Source organism: Eubalaena glacialis, chromosome X (genome assembly GCF_028564815.1).
Source record: "Eubalaena glacialis isolate mEubGla1 chromosome X, mEubGla1.1.hap2.+ XY, whole genome shotgun sequence".
Lineage (NCBI taxonomy): Eukaryota > Metazoa > Chordata > Mammalia > Artiodactyla > Balaenidae > Eubalaena > Eubalaena glacialis.
In genome coordinates, this window is record NC_083736.1 from 34,523,956 (window position 1) to 34,549,045 (window position 25,090).

The 25,090-nt window shown below is 38.6% G+C and overlaps 1 protein-coding gene across 1 annotated transcript in view; it reads right to left on the reverse strand.

The window, feature by feature from the left end:
- PRRG1 (proline rich and Gla domain 1) overlaps positions 1–13,654 on the reverse strand; it is a 140,844-nt gene extending 127,190 nt beyond the window's left edge. Inside the window, exon 1 of the mRNA XM_061178335.1 lies at positions 13,586–13,654. The gene's annotated coding sequence lies outside the window, so the exon portion shown is untranslated. The remainder of the gene's footprint in view (positions 1–13,585) is intronic.
- Between the last annotated feature and the right edge of the window lie 11,436 nt (positions 13,655–25,090).

Consider the following 25,090-nt stretch of genomic DNA (forward strand, 5'->3'; position numbering starts at 1 on the left):
TTTTCAGACTAACTGCTTATGAGCCTAAAGAAAGAATTTTATTTTTACTCCTCTATATAATAATATTTTCTTGATAAATCCTAGGGAAAATATGAGTGAGATACTGAAGTATGATAAAATTACACAGGAAAGTAAATATACTCTGCCAAAATCATTATTCTGGTCCCATGAGTAATACTAACACAGAGGAAAAAACTAGGACTATATTCCATTAACTTTTTTTCTGCAGTGACAGCAAATTTTAAACTAGGCATGTGTTTCTAACTTTGCCAGCTTTCTCCCTGAAGCAAACGTGTCAGAGAGGATTACTGTGGCAAGTTAGTCATATGGATTTTTTTTTTGTTGTTTACAAAATGGTAATGCATAACATTAGAAACCAAACCACAAAGAACAGGCTCTCTAGAGCAAGACTGGAGCACATACACAGAACATACAGTGCTTTGAGTAACAAGGTTTTGTCACTCAAAAAGGAGGAGTTTGGTTACCTAGGATTCCAGGAAATAACACATATCTTCTAGGACACAAAGGAGGGAAAAAACAGAATGCAAGGAACTTATTCCAAGGCAGGAATATAAAATAGAATACATTTTCCTAAAGAAATCCTAGATTCTAAATTCTGAGGCACTGAAAAAAACGTACCTAAGAAGCTCAAATTGTTATTTAAATTCTGGCCCATTTAACTGCCAAGACTTTCAAGAAGATAATGAATGCTATCAAAAATTCATCATAAGTATGTGAATGAGCTTGAAAAGAATTATACCAGCTATTTCCATGCAATAATAGAGAAAGCAAAGCAACCACTGAGCATTTTTAAGAGCTCTGATTATCTCTGCCTTGTGGAACTTTATTCGACTCTCACTTCATTATGCTCAATAACATTCTTGAGAAATATTTATGTTTCTGTTTTACAAAGGGTAAAGCATACCCCTTTCACAGCAAAGGTGTTCAATAATTGCTAAATAAAAGTTTGACATACGTTGTATAAAGCCATTTCTTTAAGAGACTCTGAAAGTCAACTTGCACTGACAATATTATTTCAAGGTTTTCAGGATAACCCAATCACTTTGCCATTGTAGGAAAGGTATTGCAATACCAAGAGGTTGTCTTCTAAACCCTGTGAAAAGGGAGAAAAATCAAAACAAAACCAGAGTCAGATATGGCAGGAATGTTGGAATTATCAGACCAGGAATTTTAAAATACTAAGAATAACATGCTATAGGCTTTAATGGAAAAAGTAAACAACATGCAAGAAAAGATGGATAATGTAAGCAGAGAGATGGACATTCTAAGAAAGTATCAAAAAGAAATGCTACCAATCAAAAACGCTGTAACTGAAATAAAGAATGCCTTTGATGGGCTCATTAGTAGAATGGACACAGCTGAGTAAAGAATCTCTAAGCTTGAAAATATGACAATAAAAACTTACCAAAACTGAAAAGAATATCCAAGAACTCTGAGACAACTACAAAAGATGTAACATATGTGTAATGAGAATACCAGAAAGAGGAAACAGAGAAAAGAACAGAAGCAATATCTGAAGCAATAGTGAGTGAGAATTTCCCCAATAAGTGTCAGATACCAAACCAGAGATCCAGGAAGCTCAGAGAACACCAAGCAGGATAAATGCTTAAAAACAAAACAAAACAAAGAAACAGGGCTTCCCTGGTGGCACAGTGGCTAAGAATCCGCCTGCCAATGCAGGGTACATGGGTTCGAGCCCTGGTCCAGGAAGATCCCACATGCCGCGGAGCAACTAAGCCCATGCGCCACAGCTACTGAGCCTGCGCTCTAGAGCCTGCGAGCCACAACTACTGAGCCCACGTGCCTACAGCCCATGCTCCGCAACAAGAGGAGCCACCGCAATGAGAAGCCCACGCACAGCAACGAAGAGTAGCCTCCACTTGCTGCAACTAGAGAAAGCCCATGTGCAGCAACAAAGACCCAACGCAGCCAAAAAATAAACAAATTAATTAATTAAAAAAACCAAAAACAAAAAGTTAAAAAAAAACAAAAAGAAACAAACAAAAAGCTATGTCTAGTCATGTTATATTCAAATTGCAGAAAATCAAAGACAAAAATATCTGGAAAGAAGCTGAAGAGGGAGAAAAAAAACTTACCTATAGAGGAACAAAGGTAAGTTGATCCTTGAACAACCTGGGTTTGAACTGCCCGGGCTCACTTATATGCAGATATTTTTCAATAGTAAATACTGAAGTACTACACGGCCCATGGTTGGTTGATTTTGCAGATGCAGAGGATGCAGATGCAGAGGGATGACTGTAAGCTATACTCACTTGGATTAACCCCCACATTGTGCAAGGCTTAACTGTACATCTGACTTTCCCTCAGAAACCAAGCAAGCAAGAAGGGAGTGAAGAGAAGTATTTACAGTGTTGAGATTAAAAAAATCCACCAATTCAGAATTTTGTACCCTGAGAAATTATCTTTCAAAAGGGAAGGAGAAATAAAGACTTTCTCAGACAAACAAAAACTGAGGAAACTTTTAGCCAGATCTGCCTGACAAGATATGTTAAAAGAAGTTCTTCAGAGAGAAGGAAAATAATATAGGTCAGAAATAAGGATCTACATAAAGAAAGGAAGAGCATCAAAAAATGAATAACTAAACGTAATATAAAAACTTTTATTTTTCTTATTCTTAAATGATCTAAAAGATAACAATTTGTTGAAAATAATAGCAACAATGTATTCAATTATGAATGCTTATATATGTAATATGCTTTTGTATAAGTGAAATGAATGATAACAATCATACAAGGAATAGGAGGGATGAATTTGGAATATTTTGTTATTATACGGTACTTGTATTACCCACGAAGTGGTACAGTATTATTTGAAAGTGGAATTGGATTAGTTGGAAATGTATATTTAGCAAATGCTAGGGCAACCATTAAAACTTTTTAAAAAAAGCATAATTGATACACTAACAAATGAAAGAAAATGGAATCATATAAAGTACTCAAAACCACAAAAAGGCAGAAAAAGTATGAAAGACAAAAACAGGAACAAAGAACAAGGGCAACAAATAGAAAACAGTAACAAATATGGTAGTTATTAATCCAACTATATCAATAATCCCTTTAAAATGTCAATGATCTAAATATACCAATGAAAAGACAGATTGTCAGAGAGGATGAAAAAAACAAAACCCAAATATATGTTGTCTACAACAGGGGTCCCCAACTCCCAGGCCGCAGACCAGAACCGGTCCGTGGCCTGTTAGGAACCGGGCCGCACAGCAGGAGGTGAGTGGTGGGCAAGTGAGCGAAGCTGCATCTGCCGCTCCCTGTCACTCGCATTACCACCTGAACCGTCATCCTCCTCCCACCCCTGTCCGTGGAAAAATTGTCTTCTACGAAACCAGTCCCTGATACCAAAAAGGTTGGGGACCGCTGGTCTACAAGAAACTCATTTTATTATTTTTTTTTACTTTTTACTTTATATTGGAGTATAGCTGATTAACAATGTTGTGATAGTTTGAGGTGCACAGCAAAGCAACTCAGCCATACATATGCATGTATCCATTCTCCCCCAAACTCCCCTCCCATCCAGGCTGCAACATTGAGCAGAGTTCCCTGTGCTATACAGAAGGTCCTTGTTGGTTATCTACTTTAAAGATAGCAGTGTGTACCTGTCAATCCCAAACTCCCTAACTAACCCTTCCCCCCACTCTTCCCCCCGGGGAACCATACTTCTTTCTCTAAGTCTGTGAGTCTGTTTCTGTTTTGTAAATAAGTTCATTTGTATCATTTCTTTTTAGATTCCACCTATATGCGGTATCATACGATGTTTCTCTTTCTCTGTCTGACTTACTTCACTCAGTATGACAATCTCTAGGTCCATCCACGTTGCTGCAAATATTCAGAAACCCATTTTAAATATAAAGACACATATAGATGAAAAGTAAAGACATAGAGAAAGATACACCATGCTAGTAATTAATCAAAAGAAAGCAGAAGCAGCTGTATCAATTTCAGACAGAGCTACTTCAGGGCAAGGAAAGTTGTCAGAGATAAGAGGATAATACCATAACATAATGATAAAGGGGTCGATCCTCCAAGAAGACATAACAATCCTCAATGTGCATGCACATAACAACAAAGTGTTAAAATATATTTGGCAAAACCCGAAAGAACTGCAAGGAAAAGTAGATGAATCCCCTATTATAGTTGCAGACTTTAACACTCCTCTAACAGAAATGGACAGATCCAGCAGGCAGAAATTCAGTAAGTACATAGTCAAACCCTACAGCACCATCAATCAATTGGATATAATTGGTATCTAAAGACTACTTCATCCAACAACAGCAGAATTCACAATTTTCTCTAGCTTGATGGAATATGCACCAAAATAAACCACATTCTGGAACATAAAACACAACCTTAACAAATTTAAAAGAATAGAAATCATACAATGTCTGCTCTCAGACCACAATGGAATTACACTAGAAATCAGTTAACAGTAAGATAACTGCAAGATCCCAAAATATATGCTGATTAAACAACTCACTTCTAAACACCACATGGGTCAATGAAGAACTCTCAAAATAAATTTTAAAATATTTTGAACTAAATGAAAATGAAAATGCAACTTACCAGACACTATGGGATGCAGTGAAAGCAGTGCTTAGAGGGAAATTTATAGCATTGAATGCATATATTAAAAAAGAAGAAAGATCTAAAATTAACAATCTAAGGTTCCACCTTAGGAAGCCAGAAAAGAGCAAATTAAATTCAAAGTAAGCAAAAGAAGAGAAATAATAAAAATTAGAGCAGATATCAATGAAACTGAAAACAAGAAATCAACAGAGAAAGTAAATCCTAAACCTGATTCTTTGAAAAGATCTTTAAAATTGGTAAACTTCTAGCCAAGCTAAGAAAAAAAAAGATGAATTACAATATGAGAAATGAAATAAAAGACATCACAACAGATCGCATGGAGACATTAAAAGGTTAATAAAAGATTATTATGAACAAATCCATGCCCACAAATTTTATAACCTAGATTAAACAAACCACTTCTCTGAAAGAGTCAATCTGCCAAAACTTACACAAGAATAGACAGTATGAAGAGGCCTATATATATTAAAGAAATTAAATCAAAAATTAATAATCTTCCAAAACAGAAAGCAACAGGCCCAGATGGGCTCACTTGAGAATTCTATCAAACCCCTAAGGAGAAATTATACCAATTTTCTACAATCTCTTCCAGAAGATAGAAACCAAACCAAGGGAATACTTCCTAACTCATGAAGCCAGAATTATCCTAATACCAAAACCAAAGACATTACAGGAAAAGAAAACTACAGACTAGTATCTCTCATGAACATACACGCAAAAATCCTCAAGAAAAGATTAGCAAATCAAATGCAACAATGTATAAAAAAGATTACACACCATAACCAAGAGAGATTTATCCCATGTATGCAAGGCTGTTTCAACATTTGAAAATCAATTAATGTAATCCATCACATCAATAGGCTAAAGAAGAAAAATAACATGATCTTATCAGTAGATGCAGAAAAAGGACTTGACAAAATCCAACACCTATTCATGATTAAGAACTCTCAGAAAATTAAGAATAGAGGGGAACTTCCTCAATGTGTTAAGGATATCTACAAACAACCTACAGCTAACATCATACTTAATAAGGAGAAACTCAAAGCTTTCCAACTAAGATAAGGAACAAAGAAATAATGTCCCCTTTCACCACTCCTTTCCAAGTTATACAGACTGGTAAGTAAGAAATCAAATGTTCACAGATGGCATTATCATCAATGTAGAAAATCCAAAAGAATCAACAACAACAACAACAACAAAAAACCTCCTGGAACTAATAAGCAATGATAGAAATGTTGCAAGATACAACATTAATATGCAAAAGTTAATCAATTTCCTATATACCAGCAATAAATACGTGGAATTTGAAATTAAAAATATATTACCATTTATATTAGCACTCCCCCCCAAAATGAATTACTTATATGTAAATCTAAAAAATTTGTACAAAATCTATATGAGGAAAATTCCTCATAACTGTGACAAAAGATATCAAAGAACTAAATAAATGGAGAATTATTCCATGTTCATGGACAGAAAGATTCAATAGTGTCAAGATGTCAGTTTTTCCCAAGTTGATCAATAGATTCAACACAATCTCCGTCAAAATCTAGCAAGTTATTTTGTAGATATCAACAAACTCATTCCAAAATTTATATGGAGAGGCAAAAGACCTAAAAGAGTCAACTCAATACTGAAGGAGAAGAACAAAGTCAGAAGACTGACTCGACCCCATTTACAGAATTACAATAAAGGTACAGTAATCAAGAGAGTGTGGTATTGAGGAAGAACACAAATAGATCAATGAAATAAAACAGAGAGCCCAGAAAAAAGACCCAAATAAATATAGTCAACTGATTGTTAACAAAGGAGCAAAGGCAACATAATGGGGCAAAGATAGTCTTTTCACCAAATGGTGCTATAACAACTGAACATCCACCTACAAAGAAAAAAAATGAATCTAGACACAGAGTTTACACCCTTCACAAAATTTAACTCAAAATGGATCAAAGACCAAATGTAAAATACAAAACTATAAAACTCCTGGAAGATAACATAGGAGAAAACCTAATTGGCCTTGGATATGGCAATGACTTTTAGATAAAACACTAAGGGCATGATCTGTGGAAGAAATAAATTGATAAGCTGGATTTCATTAAAATTAAAAACTTCTGCTCTGTGAAAGACAATGTTAAAAGGATGAGAAGACAAGCCACAGTCTGAGAGGAAATACTTGCAAAATAGACATCTGATAAAGGAGTGTTATCCAAAGTATACCAAAAAACTCTTAAAACTCAATAAGAAAATTAACAACCAGATTTAAAAAATGGGCAAAAGATCTGAACAGACACCTCAAGAAAGAAAATATACAGATGGCAAGTAAGCATATAAAAAGATGTTTAATATCTTATATCATTGGTGAATTCCAAATTAAAGCAATGAGATATTACTACACACCTATTTGAATGACCAAAATCCAAAACACTGACAAAACCAAATGCTAGTGAAGATGTGGAGCAACAGGAATTCTCATCCACTGTAGGTGGAGATGCAGAATGGTACAGCCACTTTGGAATACAAACTGGCAGTTTCTTACAAAGTTAAACATACTCTTATCATATGATCCAGCAATTGTGTCCACAAAAAAACCTACACATAGATGTTTACAGCAGCTTTATTCACAATTGCCAAAACATGGAAGCAACCAAGATGTCCTTCAGTAAGTTAACGGATAAATAAATTGTGATATATCCAGAAAAATTGAATATTATTCAGCACTGAAAAGAAATGAGCTATCAAGCCATGAAAAGACATGGATGAAAAGTAACGCATATTGCTACATGAAAGAAGCCAATGTAAAAAGTTCACATACTGTGGAATTCCAACGATATGACATTCTAGAAAAGGTAAATCTATGGAAACAGTAAGAAGACCAGGGTTGCCAGGGATCAATAGGCAGAGCACAGAGGATTTTTAGGGCAGCAAAACTATTCTGTATGATGTTACAATGGTAGATGCATGTCATTAAACATTTATCCAAACCCACACAATGTACAACACCAAGAGTGAACTCTAATGTAAACTATGGACTTTAGGGGATAATGATGTGTCAGTGCAGGTTCACTGCTTATAACAGAGGTACCACTATGTTGCAGGATGTTCATAGTGGAAGAGTTCGTGTGTGTTTGGGGGTATATGGGAACTCTGTATTTTCTGCTCAATTTTGCTGTGAACCTAAAATGCTCTAAAAAACAGTTTACTAATGTTTTTAAAGCAAAGGAGTAACCCCTTCTCTTTCCTTGTAATGATTTGCTCCATTCCCAGAGCTTCCTGTTCACCCATGCCACTCTCCTGAATTCCACCTGGATATCAAACAGTCATCTCAGACTCCGCGTGCCTAGTACTGAATTCTTGGTCTTCCTTCTCTCAAATTTTCTTCTCCAACAATCTTCCATATCTCACTAAATGGCTACTCCATCCTTCTAGTTGTTCAGATCAAAATCCTTGGCATCATCCCTGACTCTCATGCTTCGTCACACTCCCCTTCCAATTCCACTTCCAATAAGTGAGCAGGAAATCTGATCACTTATCATACCTCCAGCATTATACTGTCTTGGTCCGAGCCACCACAACCTCTCCTCGAATTGGTCTCTTCTGTTCTTGCTCCCCTTACAATCTATTCTCCACAAAGCACTCAGATTGATCCTTGCAAAAAAGAAATCAGATCACATCATTTCACTCTTCAAACGCTTCATGGCTTTCCTTCTCACTCAATAACCTTACAATGTCCTCTCACAATGAGCTGGATAGCCCTACATGCTCTTCCCACCCTCCAACACACCTTCTTACTTATCTGACCCTGTTTCTTATTATTCATCCCCACTCATTCATGCTACTCTAACCACAAGGACTGTTTTGTGATTCCTAGCAAAAAGGTCTCAAAAAGGTACCACCTCAGGACCTCTATACTTGCTGTTCTCTGTGCCCAGAAAGCTCTTCCTCCAAATAAATGGTTTTCTCATCTCTTACAAGTCTTTGCTGACAGCGAAGTCTTCCCTGATCACCACCCTCCAACAGACTCTATTCACCTATTGGTGAATACCTATAGATGCTCCACTATTCACTTTCCCTACTTTGTATTTCTCCAAAGAATGCAACACTTTATAACTTTACATACATACACACATATACATATGCGTGTATGTATATCTATATATATATACACACACACAGAGATCGCACATGCACGCTTATATTTTACTTATTTATTTTGTTTATTATCTTCCTCCATCAAATAGGATGTGAGCTCCTTGAGGACAGAAATTTCCAATAAAATACAAATATTTTATTCACTGCTGTATCCTTAGTTCTTAGAACAATGCCTGGCAATTGAGAGGCACACAAACATTTGTTGAATAATAATCATATAAATACTTATGATATGTCATCTTATGGCAAGGGCTGGGGCAACAGCATTACAGCACAGCATGTCTAAACTTAATTTCAAAAAATTCTTCTAAATGAGAAAAGTTGTGAAAAAACACAACTGTGTAACCAATAGAGGTAGCTGGAGTAGCTGAACTGACTAGTTTATTGACCAGCATTACTAACCTTGAAAAAATCCATAGAGTTCATGGACTATTTATGTTCCACTGAACAGCAGTGTGCAAACAACCTCCCTTAAGGAGTGTTCCTTCAACTTCTCCCCTCTCTACCTTTAGATTTATTTTTCTTCACTCATTCTTTTCCCCTCTATTCTCTTGGTGCCCGATTCTATTCCCTCCTGCCCTCTGGATCCAGTTCTCTATTTCATCAATTCATATTCCCTTAGCATTACACCTTCAAACACTCAAGCAGGCTTTCTACCTCTTTTTACAAATTCCTATTTTCTTGATCCCTTAAAATTCTCAAACTCCAGTTTTTTTCTTCCCTTCTCACTTCATCAACAATTTACCAAAAACTTGGTTTATTTTCACTGCTTCTACTTCCTGACCATCATTGTTCAAAGAAGTGGTTCTTAACCAGGGTGTACATAAAAATCTCCTGGAATTTTTTCATGCCCAGGTTCCATACTCTGAAATTCTGACTTGATGAGTTTGCATTGGGGGGAAGGGCACTAAACATAAGTATGCTGGTGAAAACAACTCCCTAACAGAGTCTAATGCACACCCCAGATTAAGAACCATTACCTCAAATACCTGACATATGTTTTTTCTGGTCGTAATAATGATAATATTCCACCAACTGAGGAGTATAATTAAATCAACCCTCTGTATCTGACACACATGAAAAACAAACAAAAAGGCTCCTGGTCACCAAATCCAACTGTGTTCTCTTAGTTTTATCCTTTCCAAACTTTACAAGATATTTGATACCACCAGCTTTAAGCACGCTCCTCTCTTCGACGACTTTTTGGTCTTTTTTTTTTTGGTCTCCTTTCCTCCCTGCCAATTTGTCTTAATCCATCTAGATCAGTGCCTCTCAATGTGATCCAAGGGTCAGCAGCATCACTATCATTTGGAAACTTGTAAGGAATGAAAACTCCTCAGGCCCCATCCCAGACATCAGAAACTCTACGGATGGGGCCCAGAAATCTACGCATTCTTGTGATTATTATGCATGCTGATGTTTGGGAACCACTGTGCTAAGCCACCTGTTTTGGAAATATGGGAGGAATCTACAATCACAGGACTGAAGCTCGAACAGAGTAGATGTCAATATATCCATATTTTGACGTTAACTGCTAGTGAAATTATAGTACTTGTCATAAGAAATGGCAATTAGAAATAACGATAGCTACCATTATTAGGGCAATTAGTATGTGCTAGATATGATAAGCTGTTAATACACTTGATCTCACTTATCAGGTGTTATAATTATCATTTTTACAGATGAGGAAACTGACAGAGAAAGATTTTTAACATCTTGCCTCCAAATTTCACGCCCTTGACCACCATATTATTGTCTCCTGCAAAGAGTGGGAAAGAAGGAGTCTTGGACAGAATCCTAAGAAGAAGACTCAGTGGAAGTGACTGAGGTTGACTGGTCAAAGAATGAGAGGAAAAACCAGAAATAAGGGAGGAAGTCTAGGTGAGGAAAGTTTTAAGTAGGAAGCCTTAATCACAGTAGTTGGGATTTTTTTTTTTTTTTCAGTGAATCTACAGAACACAGAGGATGTAGAACTTTTTTAGAAAATGTTTTATGGCGGCTACTCATTCTCTCTGATTCCCAAGTTTTACTGACAAAAACCAGACACTAACTTGGAGTGTTTTGGGGGGAACAGTGGTTAATATTACATATATTTTTAAAAAGTGACATGAAGAAAACGAGCTTTTACATATAGGTGGAGAGGGGATAAATTAAGTGAGCGGAGAAACCTTACAAGTTTACTAAGAGCCAGAATAGGTTTTCTGCTTTGCAGGCACAGAAGCCTGGAGTAACCAAGTAGTCAATCCTGACTCATTTTTAAAACTAAAGTATCAATTTTCTTCACTTATAAATTGAGTAAACATTTGCTCACGGTATTCTCTCCAATGGGTAAATCCATCTAGCAGACGAAAGCTAGGTGTAGGGGTGATGAGCTTGAGTGGTAAGGAGCAAGAGGAAGATAATCCCTGTTATGAGCCAGAGGTGACTAGAAGGCCAGTGATGCTGGTGGAGTTAAGAGAACTGGCTGGCAGAAACAGGACAAGCCTATTGAGGGCACTCTAAAGTGAAGAGACTCATTAGCCAAATACTCAAATCACCTTACAGTTTAGGAGTATAATGCAATTGACTAGTCTCTCTAATTGGTCTAATAGGTTACAGCTTCTTTAGTTACATTAGCTTTCATAAGATACCATCTGGCCAGCTTAATCCGCTTACAAATTTCCTAAATTCCAGCAGCACCCTATTTGTGCCTTTCTACAAATGATTAATCTTCATTTCATGTTGACTTTTCACTTGTTTCAGTGTCAGAAGTTGACCTTTTAAAAGAATTGGCGTTTTTCTGATGTCTATTTTGTCTATATCCGCAAAGCTTTTGCACCTCTTTTAGAAGGATAATCCACAGACTAATACATGGGAACATATTTCCATACTTGTTTCTTATCCATATTCCAAATAATGTTGTTCAAATACTAAATATAATTTCAGCATTCTGAATTTCTTCCATTACCCCATGAACTTCACGTGATACGAATTACTATCTTTCCAACAGCACTTATTAACATCTAACTGTATTCATTAGGCACTTAGTACCTACCCAGCAGCCCTAGGTACTGGGATAACACAGAAGACTGAGGTTCCAGTAGCAAGAGAGAAATAAGGCCAGTAGTATCAGTTTAGCAGAAAAGGGGGGTGACTAATTCATTCTGATGGATCTGGCAATTTTTCCAAGTGGTGAATTGGGCTGAGTCTGAAGGGATGAATAGGAGTTCATTAGCCACTGGAAAAGGGAAGTATCCCTAACACCTCCCTCCCCAAATCTGGTACTGTTAGTAGCATTTAACTTAAAATAACAGTAAAAGAAAGAATAAAATGACAATAACACAAGAAGAAATCGTGCTCACTTCATGATTTGGGGGTTGGAGAGGGGACTGAGCCTTTAAACACACTTCAGATCTGAAAGTAAATGTTTATAAAACAGGATTCACAATCGAGGGAAAGGGGTGGAGGAGGAAGAAGTTCAGTTTGTTTTATTGTATTAAGTTAAACAAATGAGTAAAAATATCAACATCTATGCTTGGGAACACATACTACTTTCCATAAAGATCCTAAGCTTGAAAATGAAAGCCTCAGAACCTTATCTAAAATTACAATATTTCCCCTGGTGTTTTATATCCCCAATATCATTTTTAAGGGTTCTAAAGTGAATCTGCTGAAGAACTTAGCAGCATCTACACACACACACACACACACACACACACACACACACACAATAATCCACTCTTGATTGAAACAATCAACCACACCCTAACCAACTTCCACTTACTCTGACTTTCACACCTCCACATCCTTCAAAGTTTGGCTTAATTTATACTATGACTATCTCAAAGCATTAATTTAGCTCTAAGTTTTGACACTCCACCTCTTCATCCTTCCGTTCAATTATTTCCTCTTAAATTCCATTAGTTTCGCCTTTCTCCTTAAGGGACACTTAGAAAATACATCAACAGCACAATTACAAAACCAATGGCTGCAGCCAGTCTGAACACACACACTAATTTCCACTCATATCCCTCTCGAGGCTGTTTCTACCACTGATCAAAATCAGCGGACCAGGAAGGAGGAAAAAGCTGAGCCAGGAGGGTTGTTCCCTTCCTTCCACTCCCCCCAAGCCTGCCCCCCCCGCTCCCCCTTCCCCCAGGGCCGCATCGCGACCTCGTGCGCGCCCCCTCCACCGACCCGCCCCCGCTGTTACCAGCCACTGCCTAGAAAACAGTCATAGCCTTTGTTAAAACGTCCATGAGCACAATGTACCAGGAGACGGACACATTCCCGGGGGCGGGGTGAAGAAAGTCACACGAATGCCACGCCCTCCTTGGCACAAGCTTGGGGCGACAGCCCACCGCCTCCAAATCCTCTCCCCCCGCGATGCGGAATGTTCCTGGCAACTCTGCACTCCGAGACGGCAGCGCGGGGGAAGGGACAGGCCCGGGACGCCCGCCGCTCAGGGGCACCAAGCGGGGGTACTGAACTTGAAGCTGGGACACCCTCCAGCGCCCTTGGCGAGGCTCCCGGTTCTGCCAAGCCTGAGTCCGGACTTCCAGCCTCTGGAGCCCTTTCCTTCAATTTCTCCTCACACATACCCTCTCCCGCTCCCGCCACCAAGCACTCAGCTCCCCACGCGGCCGGGGCCGGACACTGTCCGGCAGCGCGGCCAGCCCCGCTGCCGCACGTCTGGCAGGTTTCTCCAGATGGGGCCGACGTCTCCCCGGGCCGCCACCCGCACACGTTCCGAACCCTCCCCGGACGCCCGCCCAAACCACGTTCCCCGGCTGCGAGCCCCGCGCCGCCACCGCACTCACCGCGCGCCCCGCGCCACTACTCCGCGCTCTGCCGGCCGCCAACCGCGCCTGCGCCTTCCTACCGCCGCCGAGCCCAGGAGGAGCCAGGAGCCGACGGGAAGGGCGGTGGGAAGCGGCGGGGGCGGGGCCCGGGCGGAGTTAGGAAGGGGAGGGGAGGGGCCAGGCAGGGTGGGAAACAGAGGGGCGGGGCCTCCGCCGCCTAGGTTCGGAAGACAGCGCTCAGAGCACCAAGTTAGAGCTTTCCACTCTTGAGATCTGTTATAAATAACACTGGCAAGAGAAGTCGTCGAGGCCCCTGGGTGCACCCCACGCACATTCACACTCCAGAAACCCCAGCTTGGCGCGGGGCCAAACTAGCCAGCCCCCTGCGTCAGCACGCCTCTCCCTGGACCCACCCTAGATCCTCGCGAGCCTTTCACCCTTTTACATGCCTACCTCCCCACACACTATTCCGCCCACTGGCCTCTCTCCTCATCGCGCGCTGTCCTCAGCCCATGGTAAGCGGCATGGAAATTTCTCATCCACAAACCGCCTGTGCAGGGCACCCTAGTTAACATGTCTCTGCTGTGTGAGCTCAGAACGTGGTTGGTGACTTTCCAACCGTTGCCCACTGTTACAGTTCAGCCCTTTCCCTGAGAACAAACTCTTCTGCTGTTCTGGCCTTTTGCTGACATCATCTGCTTTTTCTTAAAAAAAAAAAAAAGTCTTGAACAAATCTACCCGAATATCTTGGGGAGAAGAACACATGTTGTCAAATAAGACCCATTATTGACCCTGCTTTTTAGGGAGCTACCTCAGAATTTGAGCCTTCTTAAAAGCCCCTCTGAGAAACAGAATATTCAGCCTGTGTTGTCCTGTGAATTTTGCTCTATTGGTCTCAGGTTTTCTGGCAGTTAGCATTTTAAGAAGCCTAACTTGATTATTATTCCATGCTGCATGCGTGCTTAGTTTTAAGTTCTGTACTTTTCTGTTTAAAATCTGGTAAGCTGTGGTATCTCACATGCCTTCAGATCAGCTATTAAAATAAACACACCTGAGTGAATCCAAAGTGAATTGGCCTGTGGGCCTGAAGTGATTTATTCCAAATTACTTTTCCTTTCTTCTTTTTACTTTAGTTATGATGGAACTAAGAAACATTTGGCTTATTAAGAATAATAGAATTGCCACAGGGCCACACCAATAGTCCTTCCCAGCAAGTATTTTGACCGAAAAGGGAAAGGAACATTTTTGGGGAGAGACTGGTCATTGCCCTTAGAGATGTGAATATCCTGAAATTCTTCCCATTAACCTTTGTGATTCTTCCATTTGTGTATTTTACAAATCAGACTTTCTGAACTCATTTCTGTTTTGCTCTTGTCAAATAAGCATAGAGGGACTGCAGTAAGAACAGACTGCAAGAGGGTATGTATACTGGTAAATGTAGACACAGACTCTGTAGGCTGAATAAATCTGGAAGTGCCTGAAGTAGGACCTTGTCCTAGTTACTTCACTGGTAAAATGTTTTACATACAGAAGGTGCTAAAAGAAAAAACAACAATAACACTGTGTTAATAAAGATAATTTTTGCATCTTTAATAGATGCAGATATATGTTTGTTCACTTTCATTTGATTACGGATTTATTTTCTTGTTTTATGTCTGAATTTGTCTGAATATTTTGATTGAAGTGACGAAAACTAAAATGAAGTAGCTTAGGCAAAAAGAGAAAGTTATTGTGTAACCCGAGTTGCGAAAGGGTAAGTCTATGATTGGCCTTAAGAATAAATGGAACCAGTAACTGAATGCTTCAAATTCCAGATTAGGCTCTCAACCCTGCCTCTCTTGGAAGGGGTCACTCTTCAGAACCTCCAAGTCATGTTCTGTACACTTGGAACCATGGCTTTGGACAAATTGTGGGCTCACATCTACCAAGCTGTCAGCAGACAGAAAGTACCTCTCTTCCCGAAGTTTCAATTTTTAGAACACCAGATAAAGAGCATGATTGGATGAGGCTGAGTCATATAACCATTCTTGGAGAGAAAGCGCAGGTGGGACATAAGAATGGTACCCCCCAGTAGAACCTCAGAGTTGGAGGAAAAAAATGAAGAGAAAATTTCTAAATGAAAACAAAAGGTAGAAGGAGATGCTGTCTTCAGAAGAGAAGTGCTAGAGAGACCAAAAAAAAAAAAAAGTTCAATATTCACCATGGAACAACTGTATTTAAGGAATACAGCCTTGGAATTATCTTTGATCTCTCTCTTCTATTCAAGTAGTAACCAGTCTTCTCAATAATGTCTCTGTATTGGTTTTCTATGGCTGCTGTTAAAAAAATCACCACAAACTTCATGGCTTAAAACAACACAAATGTATTACAGCTCTAGAGGTCAGAAGTCTGAAAAGCGTCACACTGGGCTAAAATCAAGGTGCCAGATGGGTTGAGTTCCTTTATGGAGGTTCTAAGGGAGAATGATTTTTCTTGACTTTTCCACTTTCCAGACACCACCCACATGCCCTGGATCATGGCCCTTTCCTTTCCATTGCTGTAAAGCCAGCAATGACATTACTCTCTCACACTGACAGTTCTGCTTACCTCTTCCACATTTAAGGACCCTTGTGATTATATCAGTCCCACCCAGATAATCCAAAACAATCTCCTGATTTTAAGGTCAGTTTTTTAGCAACCTCAATTCCATCTGAAACTTTAATTCCCCTTTGCCATTTAACATAATATTTCCACAGGTTCTGGCTACTAGCACATGGACATGGTGGGGGCATTATTAACCCTACCATAGTCTTTATTTTCATAAAAATAACAGAGCCTAAGGCATTGGTTCCCAAACTGGGACACTTCTAACAGATACTGATGTCTGGATACCACCCCCAGATCTTATGATTAACTGGCCTGGAGTCCATTGGCCCTTAAACACACACACACACACACATGCACACACACACACACAGACACACACAGACACACACACACACGATTAGATCAGGATGGACCCTCTCACCCATGCTGGCCCAATCAGAGAACTTGCCTGGGGATTTAGAATGGGGAGGGGAAATTAGTAACACTGGGTGTCTGGAGCTATAGTATCAATTTAGGACCTATGGCATCCGGAGAAAGATAAAAAACAAGTCAAGAAAGGGAAGAGACACAAAGAGAAAGGAGGTAAACAGAGTGGAGCCAAGCCTGGATTCTCAGTGGCTGTCCGCCTCCTGGTTACGTGGCATTCTTACCCTTGGCTGCTATGAGGCACCCCTGCATTCTCATAAGAAAATCTTATTTTGCTGAAGCTAGCTCAAATTGGTTTCTCTTGCATAAACCCCCAAATGTTCTCATTAATACATGATGTGAGCTTAATTTCCCCCAATTGCTTATTTATGAGATGCCTCTTGTTTAAGAAATGAAGCAAATTTCAGAACCAAACTGTCAGAGTTGGTATTCCAGAGCTGTCTACTTCACTAGTACCCCACCTCCTGGTTACCCTCCTTCCTCTTAATAGTTACTCAAAGGCCCAGAAGGGGACTCACAAGTTATCTCAGCCTTTTTCTCATTCATAGTCCAGTCTCCACAAGACACACCAGGTGGATGTAGTTCTAGTTCTCCGCTTGACTGCTGGCAAGTAAATATTAATGACTTGTAAATCAAATCTCTGGCCTCCCCTTCTCCTAATCTTCAGTTCTATAGTTAAAACTGACTAATGGATCTTTTCTCCTCAATTGATAAGAAATGAAACTCAGTTTTTCTTCCAAATTCTGCTTTTGTCCTGCAATTTCTTTCCTTGTTAATGAAACCCCTACGCACCCCATCACACATTAGAAATGGGAAAGTCACCCATGACCCCTTCTTTTCCAGCCTCAGTTGTCTACTCATTCTACCTCCTGCATGTCTCACATACTAATGCCTCTTTCCTGCATCACTTCAGGTTAATCATCAATCACCTGACCTAAGATGCTCTCCCAACTCGTTTCCCTGTCTTTAGTTTCTCCCAAATCCAATCCACCCTGCTCAATTCTGCCAGATATGTTAATAAACACAAACATGATCAAGCCATTGTACTTCTTAAAAACATTTTGACTCCCAGGCACTTTAACAAAAAATACAAACTCCTTAAGCACAATCAAATTTTCTAATTACTGGCACTAGTGCTCCTTTGCAAACTCATTCCCTCTACCCTCTACCTAAGCTGCTCTCTGTATTTGTCTTATACTTTCAAGCTGCTAGGACTTCTCTATTCTCTCTATATGGTAGACACATTCTTAAAGACCCAGCTCCAAAGACACCCACAGTGTAAGGTCTTCCTGGTGCCACTCCATGCAAAGTAAATTAGTTATTGCTACTCCCCTTGCTCTCCTAGTACCTGCATCCCCCTCTTCTTTATGCCTGAATCTTTCTCTTCACCCAGACCTCTGAGGCAGGGGAACAATGTAGCTCTGGCATTAATTACAAAGCCTGACACATACAAGGTTAGAAAAAATTCTTGTGGGAAAAAAAGAAGGAACACAAGGAAATAAGATTCCATGCTGTCTTCTGCTCATGACTTGCCAGATCCTTTTTTCATCCCTTAATCATTTCACTCATTAGTTCTCCAACTTCCAATCTAATAGTTTGCACCCAGCACTTGTTTCAAGAATTGGCTTAAACACTCATGTCCAGAAAGAGTGGAGGGGTGCATACCCTGTTGTGCCCCTACTCTGATAAATCCTTTCCTTTAGGACTTTTCATCACTTAAGTGGTTAATCCCTACTGATGATATAATTTAGTTTTTCCTGACTTTGTCGTATTGTTCCATGTATTTACATTTCTAACTCCCATGTGGTCGGGAAACTGCAAGAAAGCAGAGTTTAATTTTTGTATTTCTTTTGTATCATCTCAAACAATCTTGGTAAATATACAGGTAGCATGGAAGACCATAGGATGGGCCATAAAACTAAGGTCAATAAACTTAAAAGGACTGAAATGAAACAGAGTATGCACTCTGACTACAATGAGATTGAATTAGAAATAAGTACAATAGGGACTTCCCTGGTGGTCCAGTGACTAAGACTGGCACTCCCAATGCAGGGGGCACGGGTTCAGTCCCTGGTCAGGGAACTAGATCCCACATGCTGCAACTAAGAGTTCACATGCCGCAACTAAAAGGTCCCGCATGCCACAACGAAGATCCTACACAGGGCAACTAACCGCAACTAAGACCTGGCACAGCCAAATAAGTAAATTAATTAATTAAAAATAATAAAAAATAAAATTATCAAAACATTAAAAAAAGAAATAAGTACAATAAATATTTAGACAAAATCCATATATTTGGAAATAAAATAATATAAAAGTCAATCATGTTTTATATGCTAGCATACAATTAGAAAATAAAATTGGAAACAGTTTAATTTATGATAACATCAGAAACTATAAAGTGGTTAGGAATAAATTTCACAAAGGATATGCAAGACCTCTTTATTATTAACTACAAAAAACTGCTGATAGAAATTCAGAAAGACCTAACTAAATGGAAAGATACACCATGTTCATGTATTGGAAAACTCAATGTTAAGATATATTTCTCCCAGTTTTGATTTTAGACTCATCACATTCCCAATCATAATCCCATCAGACCTAAAAAATAATCACACTGATTATAAAAGGCATATAGGAAAATAAAGCCATATAGGAATGTAAAGGAAGAATCCAAATTATCCAAAGCAATTTTGAAAAAGAAAAACAAACTTAGAGGACTTACAATAACTGACTTTTAAGACCTACTATAACGTCATAGACAGCCTGGCATACAGACCAATAGAAATATCAATAGATTAAATAGAGAGCCCAGAAGTGTCCCACTTATATGGTCATTTGATTTCTGACAAAGTAGCCAAGGCAATCTGTTAGGGACAGGAGAGCCTTTTCCATGAATAATGCTGGAATAACGGGTACCCATATGCAAAGAAATTGAAACTTGATTCCTACCTCACACAATAAAAACTTAATTTGAGATAGAACATAGACCTAAATGTACAAAGTAAAACTATAAATCTTTTATGTGGGGGACTTCCCTGGTGGCACAGTGGTTAAGAATCCACCTGCCAATGCAGGGGACACGGGTTTGAGCCCTGCTCCAGGAAGATCCCACATGCCGCGGAGCAACTAAGCCCGTGCACCATAACTACTGAGCCTTCGCTCTAGAGCCCGCGAGCAACAACTACTGAGCCCGCAAGCCACTACTACTGAAGCCCACGCACCTAGAGCCCGTGCCCCGCAACAAGAGAAGCCACCGCAATAAGAAGCCCGCGCACCACAACGAAGAGTAGCCCCTGCTCGCCGCAACTAGAGAAAGCCTGCGCGCAGCAACGAAGACCCAATGCAGCCAAAAATTAATTAATTAATTAATTTTAAAAAATAAAGTAAAATAAAATAAATCATTTATGTGGAAACATAGAATATTTTTGTGACTTGGAGGTAGGCAAAGATTTCTAAGACAGAACAAAGAAAGCAATAACCATAAACGAAAATAATGATGAATTAGACTTCATGAAAATTTAAAACTTTTGTTCATCAAATGATATCATTTAGAAAATTAATGAAAAACCTTCAGACTGGGAGAAAACTCTGCATAACATATATCTCACAAAATACTGGCATCAATATACAAACAGAATTTCTGAAACTCAATAATAAAAAGAAAAAAGCAATTTAAAAATGAACAAAAAAGTTGAGTAGAAGTCTCACAAAGGAAGAGATACGAATGGTCAATGAGCACATGACAATGTGCCCAACATCATCAATCATCAGGGAAATGCAAAATAAAATCACAATTAGCTCACAAAACATACTCACCAGTTTGGCTAAAATTGAAAAGATCAACACCACCAAATGTTAGTGAAGCTATGGAGCCATCGGAACATTCATACATTGTTGGTGGGAGTGAAACACCATACAACTACTTTGGAGAAAGATCTGGCAGTTTCTTCTAAAATTAGACATATGCCTACTCTATAACCAAACAATTCCCCTCATCAATATTTACTCAAGAGAAATGATAACAAATGTATACAAAAAAGACTAGTATGAAAAGGTTCTTAACAGCTTTATTTACAGTAGTCTGAAATTGGAAACAGAGTTGCCCATCAGAAGACAATGGATAAACAAACTGAGATCTTCACACAACGAGGTATAACTCAGCAAAAAAAAAAATAAAAAGAAATGAACTACTGAAACAAGTAACAATGTGGATGAATCTAAAAAAAAGTGCTGAGTGAAGAAACCCTTACATGAAAGAGTATGTAGGAACAAAATGAAAACACAACCCACAGAATGGGAGAAAATATTTGCAAACGATGTGACCAACAAGGGATTAATCTCCAAAATATACAAACAGCTCATGCAGCTCATTATCAAAAAAACAAACAACCCAATCAAAAAATGGGCAGAAGACCTAAATAGGCATTTCTCCAAAGAAGACATACAGATGGCCAACAAACACATGAAAAGATGCTCAACATCACTAATCGTTAGAGAAATGCAAATCAAAACTACAATGAGGTATCACCTCACACAAGTCAGAATGGCCATCATCAAAAAATCTACAAACAATAAATGCTGGAGAGGGTGTGGAGAAAAGGGAACCCTCTTGCACTGTTGGTGGGAGTGTAAATTGATACAGCCACTATGGAGAACAGTATGGAGGTTCCTTAAAAAACTAAAAATAGAACTACCATATGACCCAGCAATCCCACTACTGGGCATATACCCTGAGAAAACCATAATTCAAAAAGAGTCATGTACCACAATGTTCATTGCAGCTCTATTTACAATAGCCAGGACATGGAAGCAACCTAAGTGTCCATCAACAGATGAATGGATAAAGAAGATGTGGCACATATATATAATGGAATATTACTCAGCCATAAAAAGAAACGAAATTGAGTTATTTGTAGTGAGGTGGATGGACCTAGAGTCTGTCATACAGAGTGAAGTAAATCAGAAAGAGAAAAATACAGTATGCTAACATATATATATGGAATCTAACAAAAAAAAAAAGGTCATGAAGAACCTAGGGGCAAGATGGGAATAAAGATGCAGACCTACTAGAGAATGGACTTGAGGACATGGGGAGGGGGAAGGGTAAGCTGGGACAAAATGAGAGAGTGGCATGGACATATATACACTACCAAATGTAAAACCAATAGCTAGTGGGAAGCAGCCGCATAGCACAGGGAGATCAGCTCGGTGCTTTGTGACCACCTAGAGGGGTGGGATAGGGAGGGTGGGAGGGAGGGAGACGCAAGAGGGAAGAGATATGGGGATATATGTATACGTATAGCTGATTCACTTTGTTATAAAGCAGAAACTAACACACCATTGTAAAGCAATTATACTCCAATAAAGGTGTTAAAAAAAAAAAAACTAAAAATAGAGCTACCATATGATCCAGTAATCCCACTCCTGGGCATATATCCAGAGAAAAACATGGTTTGAAAGGATACATGCACACCAATTTTCATTGCAGCACTGTTTACAATAGCCAAGACATGGAAGCAACCTAAATGTCCATCGACAGATGAATGGATAAAGAAGATGTGGTACATATATACAATGGAATATTACTCAGCCATTAAAAAGAATGAAATAATGCCATTTGCAGCAACATGGATGGACCTGGAGATTATCATACTGAGTGAAGTAAGTCAGACAGAGAAAGACAAATATCACATGATATTGCTTACATGTGGAATCTAAAAACACGGTACAAACGTACCTATTTACAAAACAGAAATAGTCACAGATGTAGAAAACAAACGTATGGTTACCAAGGGGGAAGGGGGGGGTGGATCAATTGGGAGACTGGGATTGACATATATACACTACTATATATAAAATAGAAAACTAATAAGAACCTATTGTATAGCACAGGGAACTCTACTCAGTACTCTGTAATGACCTATAGGGGAATAAAATCTAAAAATAGAGTGAATACATGTGTATGTATAACTGATTCACTTTGCTGTACAGCAGAAACAAACACAACATTGTAAATCAACTATACTCCAATAAAAATTAATTTAAAAAATACAAAACCAAAACCAAAACCAAACCAAAAAAAGAAAAAGAAAAGAAAAGAAAAGAAAGAATGTGTATGATACCATTTACATGAATTTCTAGAGCAGGCAAAACTCATCTATGGTGGGAAAAAAAAGACAATGGTATTTCCCTGTGGGGTGTTGGGAGATAGACTGGGAAGTGGTACGCGGGCATGAGAAAACTTTATGGGATGATATTAACATTCTGTATTCTGGGTGCACAGATCTGTGCATCTGTGGAACCTCACTGAATGGCACACTCAAGACATTTGCATTACATTGTATCGAAATTTTACCTCAAAAGAAAAAAATACAACCAAATATTAAACTCTAATGAATTCTAATTTATTTTAGGGGGAATATACTGATGTGTACGATCTACTTTCAAATGTGTTGAAAATCATTTGGACTGATGCAAGGATGAAGTAATGGATAGATGGACAGATAAACGCAAGTAAAGTTAAATGTTATTTGTAGAATCTATTCGGTGAGTGTTCACTGTACAATCCTTCCCACTTTTCTGTATCATTGAAAATTTTTATAGTAAAATATTGGAAAAATACTCAGCAAAATGTGATATAATTAGGAGATGTTAAATAAACATTTTTTTCTATCCATATTGACTGAGTCTCATCAGAATACAGGAATTTCTTTTGGCTGCAGAATACAAAAGTTAGTTACACAATAACTATGACTGCCATATATGTGCAGGGTAACTTATTTAAATCTTTAGATAATCCAGGGAGCCAATATTCACATTTTTTAAAAGGTCTTAAAGTACATTGGAAATTCCAATGTATATCTACAGAATTCAATCTGTCTGTCCATACATGTCTGTAAAAATATATATGAAAGAATATCCTCTGGTTTACTGTCATGATGGAGAGAGTACGGCTTTTCATTTCTAATGTCCATGGCTCATTTTGTTTACAACTTTCATTATATCACAGAGTAATCCAAAAGCATCATCCTCCTGAATTCAGTAAAAGGTAAGGTTACGTAAAAAACATATTTCATTTTCAATGAATGTTTTATATATCTCACTAATGTTAAAGGTCTATTTTAAATAATCCTTCATCCCATTCAAGAAATGAGGTGATTCTCTGTTCATTATAATTGGGCTACAGAACCTCTTGGAAAATACTTGGCAATATGGATACAATGCCTATCCTCAAAGAACCTGAAAACTAAAAGAGAATGCTGTTTTTGCATCTAACATGTGCTTGCAATATCAAAAATATGACTTCAAAAGTATACATTTTAATTCAATACAAAATATAAATGGAATTTTATGGTTAGGTACCTCAGCATTTTAAATGCCAACTTTATCGGTATACTTGGGAACACAGGAATGAATATGGACTTAGTTGCCTCTAAAAATAAAATAAATCAATTTTTAAATATGTATTTTAAAGTCCTTTACTATAATTTGTAATTTGCTATTTCAATTTAACTACTCAAGAATTTGGTAAAAATTTTTCAAGAAAAAATATAAAGATTTAAATTACAAAACATTAAATGATGTAAGGTATAAAAATAGGAAAAATTTGTATTCTAATAAAATATATTGAGGGAGTGTATATTATGGGAACTCTCTTTGGCAGCCATTCAGGTATGCCTCTCAGATCTTCCTTCAAGAAAGAAAATTGTTGCTCAGCTACAAACAGTAGGCTTAGCGGGCAGCCTCCAGCTATATCACCTTCAGGATGCGCCTCAACTTTGGAGGTGGGGGCAGAGGCTATGCATGCTTGATGGGCAATCCCCACCATGTGAATGAGCATGGTGGGTCACTGGTACCTGGCCCTTCCTGCCCAACGTGGGACTCCTCTAAGGAGCAATCTTTGTTCTGGAGCTCCCTCTTGGGTTGGCTGAAACTTGATCACATCTGCATTTTGGTCTGAAGCTCCTCGCTTTCCTTTCAGAAGTGTCAAATCAGCATCTCAGGATCAAGGTTTTCTCTGCCCAAGCCTTCCCCCGCCATTTGCCTTTCAGAGATGTTACTTCTCCATCCTTCCCCCATACCTCTTTTAATCCTGATTGTCTCAGAGTTGACTTCCTGGAGGTCTCAAACAGGCACTCTCTAAGCCCTAAGTGCATTAAATTTGGATCATCTTTTTGGTGGCTAAACAGTTCTCAATTGTTGGAAAAGGATACTATTAATATGGCATTGTCAATACTGGAATAAGAGCTAAAATAATTACTATAAATATAAATTGTACTTCTGCATACTCTTTTATTCCCCAGGCTAATTGTCTAGTTTCTGGTTAAACAGAATGAGTACTGCACAGAAGGCATTCACAGACCCTGGATCTTCATGCAAAAGAGCAAGATCTGTTATGAGAGATGTGACTAGGGTGTGGTCACCCAGGACTATGCCTTAGGGTACCAGCATTTCTTTAGAGGCTGAAAAATTGTAAATAATTAAAAAAAAAAACAGCTCCCTTTCAAT